This window comes from Nicotiana tabacum, chromosome 8, assembly GCF_000715075.1.
Source record: "Nicotiana tabacum cultivar K326 chromosome 8, ASM71507v2, whole genome shotgun sequence".
Lineage (NCBI taxonomy): Eukaryota > Viridiplantae > Streptophyta > Magnoliopsida > Solanales > Solanaceae > Nicotiana > Nicotiana tabacum.
The window spans coordinates 13969472-13982519 of NC_134087.1; the positions used below are offsets into that span (position 1 = coordinate 13969472).

The following is a 13048-nucleotide window of genomic DNA, read 5'->3' on the forward strand; positions in this document are numbered from 1 at the left end:
TCCCAAGTAGTGTTCCATGAGCTATCCTTGCCTTCGGTTGCAAATATTCTTCAAAGTGGCATTTTTGGGTCTATTTATTTGTTTAGGACAAGACCTAAATGAGTAGGTCAAATCTTAGTCAAGCCGGGAAACGAATTAAGTCTTCAAAACTCGGACTGCACCTGGCCCCAAGCCTGGCGTCGCCAACCTAACGCCAGCTTCAGCCTGGCCTTATCCTTGTAGCGCTAGCCTAACGCCAGCCCCAGCCTGACCTTTGCCTTGCAACGCCAGCTGTAGACATGTAATTTTTGACCCTCCCCAAGATTTTTCATATTTTAGCGTAAATATTCAGTTTAGGTTTAGTATCGCTCTTTACTTTATTTTATCTAAAAAAAGAAACTACAAAAATATTTTCCCTTATTCTAGCTAGTTGATATTTTTGAAAAAAATACAAAAATAGTCTTGGCATTTTATTTTCCAAAAAAGATAAGAAGCAAAAGTTCAAAAAATGTTTTACATTTTAGTATATATTGAGTAGTATTTAAATTTTCATTAATATGGTAATTATATGTCTTCTCTAAACATTTTTATTATCTTAAATATAATAGTATCTTTATAAAGTTATATTTAATTTATTTTTAAATTCAAAGGAAAATAAAAATAAAAAAAGAATTTTGATTTAGTCTTTCTACCCCAAAGTTAATTAGCCTAAATTCATGACCTATATCCCTTCAACATTGAAATCTCTCTAAAACTAACACCTAAGGGGACACGAAAAAAGAGCGCAACTTCTTCCTGAAAACACAAAGCTCGGATAGGAATTTTGAGAACCAATTTCGAAGAGCAGCCATTTTTCAGCTCCAAGAAAAGAGCTAGCTAAGAAAAAGATTTCTCGAACTCAAAAGAGAACGAGCAGTAGCTTCGACCTCACTCTAAAATTGACCCCCAATCTTTCCTTTTAAAACCGTGCCTCCAATCTTCCCCTTTCCTAAAACCCAAATAATTGATGTCGTCATCTCATATTCACAAAATTGATCGGATTGCAAATCACACTCTCGAAGTTCAAAGTCGCACTCGATTAGTGATAAGCAAATATCAGTGTGACGCCAAAAATTGAAAGGGGAGAAGCAATAACAAAGAAATGGAAAACGGCAAATAAAGAAAACGGAGGAGATTTCTATGGTTTGATTAATTCTTAATCAAGTTTCAAGGAAAGAAAATCAGAAAAAATACCAAAATAAAATACATTTTAGCCCCTTTCTTCTGATTTCGGTTTAGTTAGTCGATTGAGTTTGAGGTTGGCTTGAATTTATCACTGGAGTTTGCTCCCTTTGGCTTCGAGCTTTCGGGTGCCGATTCGAATGCCCGGCCGCGGTTCGTCGCATTTCTGAGTTCAAAGCTACCGCACAATTAATTTTCTGAGTCATTTGAGGTTCGTTTCTCATTTTCTTATACTCTGTTGCTTAATATCACGACCCCATTGTTTTATTAGTTTATCCTTGTTCTGTTTGGTTGATATTTGCTTACCTCATTTAGTTGCTGATTATTGGTTGTATGTTATTTAGCTTAATCTATTTAGATGAGTCTTGATAGTTAAAAATGAATTTTTATTCCATGTTTTCACTGGTTAATTAAGAGAGAATTGTTTAAAGCCTCACAACTACTATTTTGATGGCCAAGGAATTAATTTGACATATATCTAAGAGATTGGCTGGAGTTTTCGCTACTTTGAATGTGAGGATTTGGACGTGTCGAATGGAAAAATTAAATTTATAATTTTAATTGTTTTACTTTTCTTGCTCGGTCCGCTAGTAGTATGTTATAGGTCGGCCACACTTCGGTAGACAAACTTTTCGGCGCGTAAGTAAATCATCATAGCTACGGGTACGGTTCCCGTGACGTAGTTGTGATACATAATTTCCAAATTTGGGGCTACATTTATGTGACCCGGCCACAATTTCTCATAATGATAATAAAATTAAACATGTTGTAGATTGTGGGTACGGTTCCCGTGACGCGATTCACAATGTGTACCAAACAAACAAGTGTACGACAATCGTAACTTGTTTAGAATAATTTTATAAATAATTAAAAGCGGTATAAGAAATAAAATACACAATAGGTTTTAAATATGTAATAAATCAGATAATTAGGCCAATTATTAATAGTTGCGCGACCGTACTAAAACCACGGAACACGGAAATGCCTAACATCTTCTCCCGGGTTAACAAAATTCCTTATCCGGATTTCTGTGTTCGCAGACCTTAAATAAGAGTCAATTTCCTTGATTTGGGATTTTAAATAAACCGGTGACTTGGGACACCATAATAAATATTTCAAGTGGCGACTTTGAAAATAAATAAAAATAATCCCATGTCGGTTATTGTCACTTTAATTGGAAAAACTCCCATATACCGCCTTCAGGTGGTAGAAAAAGGAGGTGTGACACCAGCCTAATGGCAGCTTCAGCCTGGCCTCGCCAGGCTAAGCTGGCCTTTGCCTGGCTCACCAGGTCTCTTTTTTTTACTGTGCTCGAGCACACTTTTAATGTTTAAGTATCCCTATTGCTCTACTTTCATCTCCAATTCACCTACACATAAAATAGACTCCATTACGCGCAAATAAAGTGTAATTTATCATTAAGGCATGTAAAATTCAAGGCACATAATGTGCTAAACCATGAATTATAGCCACACATCAATACCCCACACTTAAACATTGCTCGTCCTTGAGCAATCAAACTACACTCATGGACACAAAATATTAAGCAATTCCCTTAACTCATTATACCAAGAATCTTTAAAATAGTTTAAGCACAAAGGTGTGACATCCTCATATCAAGAATCGACTCACAAATACCATGCCTTATTCACAATACACTTACTTACTCTAACATGCAAGTCAACAATATTACCTTTCCTTTATGAATCATGTGCCTTCACCCAATCAAAGAGCTTAGTTCCACACACAATAAATTTTAATAATGTAGGAACTCAAGATAGGAAAAAATTCACTCGCTCTTAGAAATAACCTTCATATGCCCTAAATGACGCACCATAAGCTTGCTCGTAGTGTAATACTCCACTAATCGAGTTTATTCAGTCTAAGATCAAATAAGACTTTTATTGGTTGTAATGTAGGTTGCAGGTCGGGTAGGATACATTTGGATATAAGTGACTACGCCTCCCTTAAGCAATTTAATACAAATACTTTAACCTTCAAGCCCATACTTATGTCAAACCAAAACTCCACCTTAACTTCACTATAATTTACCCCTACTTCTTTAAGCACCAGTACATCAATAGCCACCACTATCAGGAATCATTTTTCATACACTACAACTATATATATTCTTTTTCTATCTAAATGACTTTTATTGACACATTTTTTTTCTTTCAAACGGTGCACCTTTCTCCTTATTTCACTTGTTCCACTCAAAATCCAACCCACCACCCCACGCTTTAATTTTTCCATAATTCCTCATAATTCAAGTGCTCATGAGAGGTGACAAGGTTCAAATATATGGTCGATTCAAACAAAGGGGTACGACTTTTAATGTGGTTACCAAATAAACATGATTATACGCTCAAAAGGGGTTAACTACGATACATAATATTTAGGTGGGTATTCTATATATATCTGGCTTAGAAAAGAACCGCCTATATCACTTCTCAGACTGAACAAGACTACTATTTTGTTTTGCACATACACGGGGCAAGTTGTAGACATCAAATGCAATGCATAGAATATATACAAACCTCACACAGACATGACACATAACTCATTCAGGATTGGTTTTTATCACGACACTCCCGTCAAAGCAGTTAAGCAAATTTAAGAATCTACGATTTAAGGTATTTATACTAGAGTCAAAAATTGAGCCTAAGCGTCACAACCAGAGTACTGACTATTCTCAAGGCATCAAAAAGCTCAGAGATATTGCTGCGATTAAATGCATAGCCACGTGATTTCTACCCCAAAAAAGTTAAAACTAACTACATCCGGTTCAACTAAAAATCCTTGGAAAGGAACCGCGACCCAAAGAAAAACCAAGGGGGAATTACTACACTACCTAATTTTTTTTTGGTATTTTCTTTAGACTTACTTCCCTCAAGAAAACTGTCTAGGAGATCCATCATTGGAAAAAGTCCAACATTTTTAAATATTTTTTTTTTCATATTTTCTGCCTAAAAACAACTAACAAAAAACAGGAATAAAAAAAAATTCTAAAAATCAAAACAAATAACTAAAATAATTAGCTAACGTAAACGACACTTACTACAACAACAAAAACAGATAACAACTACTAATATCTACAAATTCTCACCCCACACTTAAATCATGAATTGTCCTCAGTGCATGTACAATTTGACAAAACAAGAAAGAAAAAGAGTAGGGTGCAAGGAAACTCCCTGATCAAGCAACGTCTTCATCCTCTGACGCTCTCCACTCTTCATCATGTTCGTCCTCCTTATCGTCATCATCTCCCTCACCATCTAACTGCTCAGTCTCAGCCTCAGATTGCTCCGGTGTGTTGATATCCTCATCATCGAGGAGTCTGTATCCATCTCCTACTCCAAATATTGTTGGGCATGAGCATTGAGCGGGTACCGCTGCTCCAATTCAGTCCTCTCCTCAGATGTGGCCGGGTGACCCCCTATCCGCAGCTGCAAATCCATCATCCCATAGAGATGGGTCATAAAATTATCATCATGTGCATTGTGCTCAGCACATGTCAATGAAGGCATAACAGTCTCATCTTTTAGCCGGAGATTAGTGATGTCCGTTTGTCGGATGGGCTGATCGATGGTGTGGTCAAACTCAGGCTCCTCCTCAACCCCCTTGTACTGTAAGAATTGGGTCAATAAATTAGGAAATGGCATTCGATCTATTTTCTTACTCGTTCTCACTAATAACATGTGGTAGCGGATCAAATGACCCACATTCACCCTCTGACCTATCATAAGGAAGTATAGAATACATGTCCTCTCACGGCTCACAAGCGTGTCATGATTGCAAGGTAGGAGCCGTGCATTTATCAGCTTAAGCCACACCTGAGCCTCCGCCTTCATCTTCTTCTTAGTGAACCTCTTGTGACGATTTGTTACCTTATCCCAAACCAGTGCAGCCGTAGAGTTGACACCACAAAGCGTGTGCCGCAACTCTCTATATGTAGGCCGATGAATGAATTGGTCCAATGGCTCTACACGAACATTTGGTGCACCTAAAAAGTCGCATATGGCCTTGGCTGAAAAATTTACAAGCTTCCACGAATTGGCACCAGCTGCTCCGTGTCCGGTGGGTCAAACCTTGCATAGAATTCCCGGATTAGGTTGAGATTGATGTCTCTTGTGTTCTTAAAAACATAGCTTAACCCCAAATTCTGGATGCCTTTCCAAATTGCCGGATACTTCGCTTTCATGCTGCGTTCCTGGATGGCTGCTTCTGGATGGACATGTTTAGGCCTACATCGCCTATACCAATCCCTCATATGCGGAGATATGCTGTTTATGCCAAACTCCTATTGTCCTTGGGGTTGTGGACGCATGGCAGCTACAACTGCCACAGCTTGTGCTCCACTCAGACTAAAGGTAACTTCTCCCCCTTTTCTCTTCTTTGGAGGAGGTGCGGAGGTCGCCTTTGCTTTAGCTTGGGCAGTTGAAGTGGCCTTTCCTTTGCCTGTTTATTTTATGGGAGGTATCTTCATTCCTACACAAATAAGCAGTAGTCGAATAGTGCTGCATTACACACTACACACATAATCTTGCCCAACTTGCCGAGGTTCCTTATACTTCACCTCGTATTTTCTTAATATTAGAATCAAACAACAACACATGGGCTACCCGTGAGCCACCCCACACTTAAAATGTTAACGTGCTGCACGATTACATAACACTAGTTTATTAATCCAGGAGACTCGGGCTCCAATGGGGAAAAGGAATGCCATTGAGGTATTATATCAAACACTTAACAAACACTAGTGCCATAAGAGTGCTTATGGAGATGAGGGATTGCCTCATCCTCCCAAATTGGCTTGGGGGTTTTGTACTACCACATATTTTAACAATCGCAACACCATTCTTATGGGGTTCATGGGGTTGGGGCACACAATCACAATACTACAATGAAGAACAACCACCAACTTTTGTGTGTAATTGTATACCTGTACCCAACTTGAAATTGTAAGGAAAAGAGATAAAATCATACCTTTGAAGCTTTTGAGAGGAGGAAGCCTGAGAATTTTTGATGAGTGTGAAGAATAGCAAGACCAAGATTGACATCAACGGGGATGGAAAAGACAACTATGGTAATGTTCTAATGAGTGTGTGGGGGTGAGCAAATCGTGCAATGTGTTTGGTTGGGAGCAAAGCTGATGAGCAGATGTGTGTGTTTATGAATTTTCTATTAGAGCTTGATGTGTGTTTGGGGGAAGGTAGGTTAGGGTTAGTTGTTTTTTTTTTTTGTATTTTGGTCAAGTTTAGGGCGTGTAAGGGAGGGGGTTCGACTAAAATAAGAGAAGAGCAATTAATTAGGCCTAAAAAACTTACCTGGCATCGCCAGGCCCAGTACCTGGCGTTACTCAGGCGTTGCAAGCCTATCACCAGCCTTACTTGGCTTTACACATGCGTCGCCAGCCTAAGGCCTGGTGTACCTGGCGTTAGCTAGGCGTCGCAAGCTGTAACGACCCGGCCGGTCGTTTCATGAGTTACCGCTCTGTTTTCCCTATTTTTGCTTCTTTATATCTTGTTCAACTGTATTATGTGGCATCATGTTGGTTAGTTTAGGTTCGGAGAGGTTTTGTAGAGAAATGAGACACTTAGTCTCTTAAGTTGACCTTTTAGTTGGAAAGTCAATTGAAAGTTGACTTGTGGGTAAACGATTCTGAATTTGGTTTTTATGATTCGGATAGCTTAGGGAGGTTATTTGGGACTTAGGAGCGTGATCGGAATGTGCTTTGGAGGTCCGGAGTAGATTTAGGCTTGAATTGGCAAAATTGGAATTTTGGTGTTTTCCGGTTGATAGGGAAAATTTTGATATATGGGTCGGAATGGAATTCCGGAAGTTGGAGTAGGTCTGTTGTGTAATTTGAGATGTGTGTGCAAAATTTCAGGTCATTCGGATGAGGTTTGATAGACGTTTTGATAAAAAGCAGAATTTGGAAGTTTTTGGAACCCCTAGTCTTGAATCCGATGACGATTTGATGTTTTGATGTTGTTGTGAGTGTTCCGAAGGTTGAAAAAGTTTGAATGATATTATGGGATATGTTGGCATGTTTTTTTGAGGTCCCGAGGGCTTCGGGTGAGTTTCGGGTGGTTAAACAGATCAAATCTTGTTGTGGGGAGTTGAAGATTTTCTGCTGTTGGTGTTGCAGAGTTTTGGCCTTCGCGTTCACGAGAGGGCTCTCACGTTCACGAAGGGATGAGAAGTGAGGCAGTCAATTTGGCCTTCGCATTCACAATGTTGGTCCCACATTTGCGAAGGGTGAGGTTCAGTGTGCTTCACGAGCGCGATGAGGTTCCCGCGTTTCGTGTAGAGTAAATGGGAGCAACCGGGGTCCTAGTCTTTTGTGCTTCGCGTTAGGGAGGTCATGTTCACGATGGTCTAGAAAGCGGAAGCTCCGCATTCGCGAGCTGGAGGTCACGTTCGCGTAAGAGGAATTAATGGTCAATGAGTTTTTGTGCTTCTTGAACGCGAGGCTTTGACCGCGTTCACGAAGAAGGAAAGGGTCACATGGACAGAATGTTTAAATAGCCATTTTTCGCGATTTTGGGTCTAACTTCCACCATTTTTTGAGCGATTTTGGAGCTTTTTGAGAAGAATTGAAGAGGGAATCAAAGAGAAACACTTGGAGGTAAGATTTATGGACTTAATACTCGATCCTATTTTGATTTCTACCTAATTAAACATGAAATTTGTGGAATCTAAAGCCTAAAATTGGGGAGTTAGGGCTTGGAATTTTAGACTTTGATTTGAGAATTTGAGGGGTCGTTTGTGGTCCATTTTTGATGTATTTGATATGTATGAATTCGTGAGAGTGTAAAGATTCTAGTTTTGTGATTTTTATCAGAATCCGAGTCGTGGGTCCGGGTGTTGAGTTTGACCAATTTCGAGATTTTTGATGTAAATTGGTTATTTCAAGTGAGCTCTGTTCCATTTAGCATATTTTGATAGTATAAATCTATTTTTGGTTAGATTTGGAGCATTCGGAGGCCAAGTCGAGAGGAAAAGGCATTGTGGGCTAGAGTTTGGACCGGATAGAGGTAAGTAATGATTGTAAATGTTGTCCTGAGGGTATGAAACCCCAGATTTCACATCGTTGTGCTACTTTGAGGTGACGCACACGCTAGATGACGAGCATGGGGTTGTGCACCGTTAAGAATTGTGATTTAGTCCGTCCCATATGACTGTTAAGTCGTGTATTTGATTGAAAACTGTTTGATATCATTGTGTTTTGGAAAGTATTATCGTGTTTTGGGCTGAATGCCATATTTGGGCCTCGTACCAACTGTTTTGGACCCTTAGGGGATTTTTATTACTATTCCTCACTGTTTTGACTTCATATTTGTACTCAGTCAATGTTGTATTCTACTGTTTTCATAACTCAGCCATATTTACTCTGTTTTGATATTTTAAATGATATTTTGGGTTGAGCGTCACGTTTTACTGTTGCCCGAGTGGCTTGAGAGGTTTTTGACTGAGTGAGGCTGAGAGCCTGTATTGTGAGGATATTATGGATCGGGCTGCGCGCCGCAACAGTGTTGTACTGATTCATGATTATGAGGCCGAGGGCCTGATTTGTTATGCCACGAGGTGGCTTGTTATGAGGCTGAGGGCCAGTTTGATTATGCCACGAGATGGCTTGTTATAGCGCTTGGGCTATAGGAGCCTCTCCGGAGTCTGCACACCCCTAGTGAGCGCGGGTACCTAGTGTGAGATGTGATATTGCCCGAGGGGTTGTTGTTGTTTCATGTTATTGCCTGAGGGACTGATACGAGTGATTGTGAGGTATCCCGAGGGGCTGGTTCTGTTGATATTTTGCCCGAGGGGCGGTTGTGGTACTTGTTTTGCCCGAGGGGCTATTTTACGTTTCTATCCTTTTCTCACTGTTTTCATCACTTGTTTGAAACTATTGAAAGATGTTTTAAAGAGGTTTTTCTGAACTGAAATGTTTTCACGTGTTTTACTGCTTTACTATATTGTTCTTGACTTATACTGTTTTTGTGATATCATTATGCTGTGGTTAACGTGTTTTCTTACTGCTCAAATGCCTTTACTTTTATTACTTACTGAGTTGGCGTACTCACATTACTCCCTGCACCCTGTGTGCAGATCCAGGAGTCTCGAGTCACGCTAGCGAGTGCTGATTTGTCTTCCAGCAAGCTTCCGGAGTTGACTAGGTAGTGCTTGGTGTCCGCAGCCAAGTGCTTCTCCTTATAATCTGTATTCCGCTTTGTTTCAGACTATTTTGTCTTTTTCATATTTCTAGACGAGTTGTAGTGCTCATGACTAGTGACACCCCGATGTCGGGCTGTGTTTTGTTTCCGCACTATTCTATTCTACCTTATATTTTGGGATTTTTAGCTTATTAATGACTTTAAATGACTTATTATAATTGTTTGGTTGGTTTGGGGTTTGTGTCGGTTGACCTAATTTCATGGTAGGTGCCATTATGATCGGGTCCATTTTTGGGTCGTGACATAAGCCTATCGCTAGTCTTACCTGGCTTTATCCTAGCTTCGCTAGCCCCAACGTCTGGTGTACGTCAGGTGACGCTTAAACCTTGCTCGACTTTCCCAAACTCACATGCAAACTTGTTAGTACCTAAAAACAAAAAGGAAAATTCTAACTACACTAAAAATCTATAGGGTTGCCTCCTAACGAGTGCCTTAGTTAACGTCGTGGCACGACAAATACAACAGTCCAATGGGTTGCCTCCCATGAAGTGCCTGATTTAACATCGCGCCACGATGCAGGTAAGCGCATTTAAGGTACGCTCAGCATCGGAGGCTCGGTCAAATGAGTCACTAACACTACCTTTGCTTCATCCATGCCTACATAATGTTTTAATCTGTGCCCATTGACTCTGAATTTGCGAGAGTCATTTTCCGCAGCAATCTCTACGACACCAGTGGGATGAATTTCAACCACACGAAATGTCCCTGACCATCTTGCCTTTAATTTGCCTGGAAATAACCTCAGTCGTGAATTGTATAGCAATACCCTATATCCGGGTTTAAAACTCCGCTCAATAATATTTTTGTCATGTATCATCTTCATTCTCTCCTTGTATAATCTCGTGCTCTCAAAAGCATGGTATCGAAATTTATCAAGCTCGTGCAACTCCATGATTCTACTTGTTCTTGCAACTTCAATATCGAGATTCAACTGCCTCAACGCCCACAAAGCACTATGCTCCAACTCCACCGATAAGTGACACGCCTTACCAAATACCAACTTGCATGGAGACATGCCGATCAGAGTTTTAAAAGCCCAGAGTGCATCATCTAACATTCTCTCCCAATCCGTACTAGTAGCACTCATAGTCTTTGTCAACACACTCTTTATCTCTCTGTTTGAAACTTCCACTTGCCCACTCGTTTGTGGATGATATGGGGTGGAAACCTTGTGGCGTACATCATTCTTCTCTAACAACTTCATGAAGTCTCGATTACAGAAGTGAGTGCCTCCATCACTGATTATTGCCCTTGGAGTGCCAAATCAGGTGAATATGTTCTTTCTTAAAATATCAATTACCCCCTTTGCATCATTTGTAGGGAGTGCTGCAGCCTCCACCCATTTGGACACGTAGTCCACAGCGACGAGTATGTACTTGTTGCCATATGAGCTGATAAAAGTCCCCATGAAATCGATTCACCATACATCAAACACTTCTACTTCCTGAATTGGTTTCATAGGCATCTCATGTCGGTGGGAAATATTCCCAGTTTGTTGGCATTCATGACAACCCTTTATCCATAAATGTGCATTTTTGAACAATGTCGACCAGTAGAAGCCCAACTTCAAGACTTTCGCAACTGTCCTTACTCACCCGAAATGGCCACAATATGGTGACGCATGACACGCCTGCAAAATAGAATATTGGTCTATCTCGGGGATACATCTCTGGATCATGTTATCAACACAAATCTTGAACAGGTAAGGCTCATCCCAATAATACATGCGACAATCAAGAAAGAACTTTTTCTTTTGGATAGAGGAATGGTTATAAGGAACAATACCACTTGCCAGGTAGTTTGCAATGTCAACATACCATGGTGCTTCGTCAAGACTTATGGCTAATAGTTGTTTATCTGGGAAAGTTTCCACAATCTCTTCCACCTCGACCTTCTTCTCATCTCCTTCCAGCCTAGACAAGTGATCAACTACTTGGTTCTCCGTTCCCTTTTGGTCACGAATTTCCAAGTCCAATTCTTGCAGCAGTAGCACCCATCGAATCAAGTGCAGTTTTGACTCCTTCTTCTCAATTAAGTACCTGAGAGCAGCATGGTCAGTATAAACAATTACCTTCAAGCCTATCAGGTATGACCTGAATTTGTCAAATGCGAACACCACTGCTAGCATCTCCTTCTCGGTCACTGTGTAATTTAACTGGGCACCCCTCAGAGTTCTACTTGCATAGTATATTGGATTCATGACTTTGTCTTTTCGCTTCCCAAGAACTACTCCCACAACATAGTCACTCGCATCACACATTAGCTCAAATGGTTGCTCCCAGTCAGGGGAAACTATGATATGTGTTATTACTAGTCTCTTTTTCAATTCCTCAAACGCTACCCTACAGTTATCAAAAAACACAAAAGGGTGATCTTTTTCAAGGAATTTACAAAAGGGGTTAGCTATTTGGAAAAATCTTTTATAAATCTCCTATAGAAACCGGCGTGCCCAAGGAAACTTCTGATTGCTTTGACAGAAGTGGGTGGTGGAAGATTTTCTATCACATAAACCTTTGCACGATCTACCTCAATGACTTTACTCGACAATAGGTGCCCCAAGACTATACCTTCCTGTACCATGAAATGGCACTTTTCCTAGTAGAGTACCAGATTCGTCTAGATACACCTCTTCAATACTCTTCTCAAGTTCTTAAGGCAATCATTTTATGAGTTCCCCACCACTGAGAAGTCATCCATGAAAACCTCCATTATTTACTCTACCATATCTGTGAAGATGGCCATCATGCACCTTTGGAATGTGGCGGGTGCGTTGCATAGGCCAAACGACATCTTCAAAAGGCATAGATACCATAAGGGCAGGCGAACAATGTTTTCTCTCTGTCCTCCGAGGCAATAGAGATTTGATTATACCCTGAGTATACATCCAAGAAACAAAAGTAAGACCGCCCTGCCAATTTATCTAGCATCTGATCAATGGATGGTAGTGGAAAATGGTCTTTCCGGGTAGCCAAATTCAACTTTCTGTAGTTCATACAGATTTGCCAAATGTGACTGTTCGGATTGAGATCAACTCGTTCTTCTCATTTTTCACTACCGTCATACCACCCTTTTTTGGCACACACCGAACTGGGCTAACCCACTTGCTGTCAGAGATGGGGAATATGATTCCCCCATTTAACCACTTAATCACTTCTTTCTTCACCACTTTTTTCATGTTAGGGTTCAGCCTTCTTCGGTGTTCTCTGGAAGGTTTGTGCCCATCTTCCAGTAGAATCTTATGCATACAAAATGCCGGGCTGATACCCTTAATATCAACAATGGTCTAACCAATTGCAGTCTTGCACTCCATCAATACCTGTAAAAGCTGTTCTGCCTGCACATCTAACAAACTAGATGAGATAATAACAGGTAAAGTTGAGTTAGGGCCAAGAAAGCATACCTGAGATGAGGTGGTAGGGGCTTCAATTCCAACTTTGGTGGATCTTCTATCGACGGCTTAGCTGGAGGAGTTTTCCTTTCTTCTAAGTTCAAAGGCTCAAATTCAAGCTCCCTTCTCTAAAAACCTTGGCCTTCAAGAGCAAGTACCCAGTCCGCCAAGTCCTCTTCGTTTGCTTCGTCTAAGTTCATGAGACAGGCTGCTAGAGTGTCTTTGG

General features: G+C 40.5%; 1 long non-coding RNA gene across 2 annotated transcripts in view; it reads left to right on the forward strand.

Moving 5' to 3' along the window:
* The first annotated feature begins 714 nt into the window (after positions 1-714).
* LOC107807357 (uncharacterized) overlaps positions 715-13048 on the forward strand; it is a 34327-nt gene continuing 21993 nt past the window's right edge. For both annotated transcript variants that reach the window (XR_012693885.1, XR_012693884.1), the window contains exon 1: positions 715-1411. This is a non-coding gene — a long non-coding RNA (uncharacterized LOC107807357). The remainder of the gene's footprint in view (positions 1412-13048) is intronic.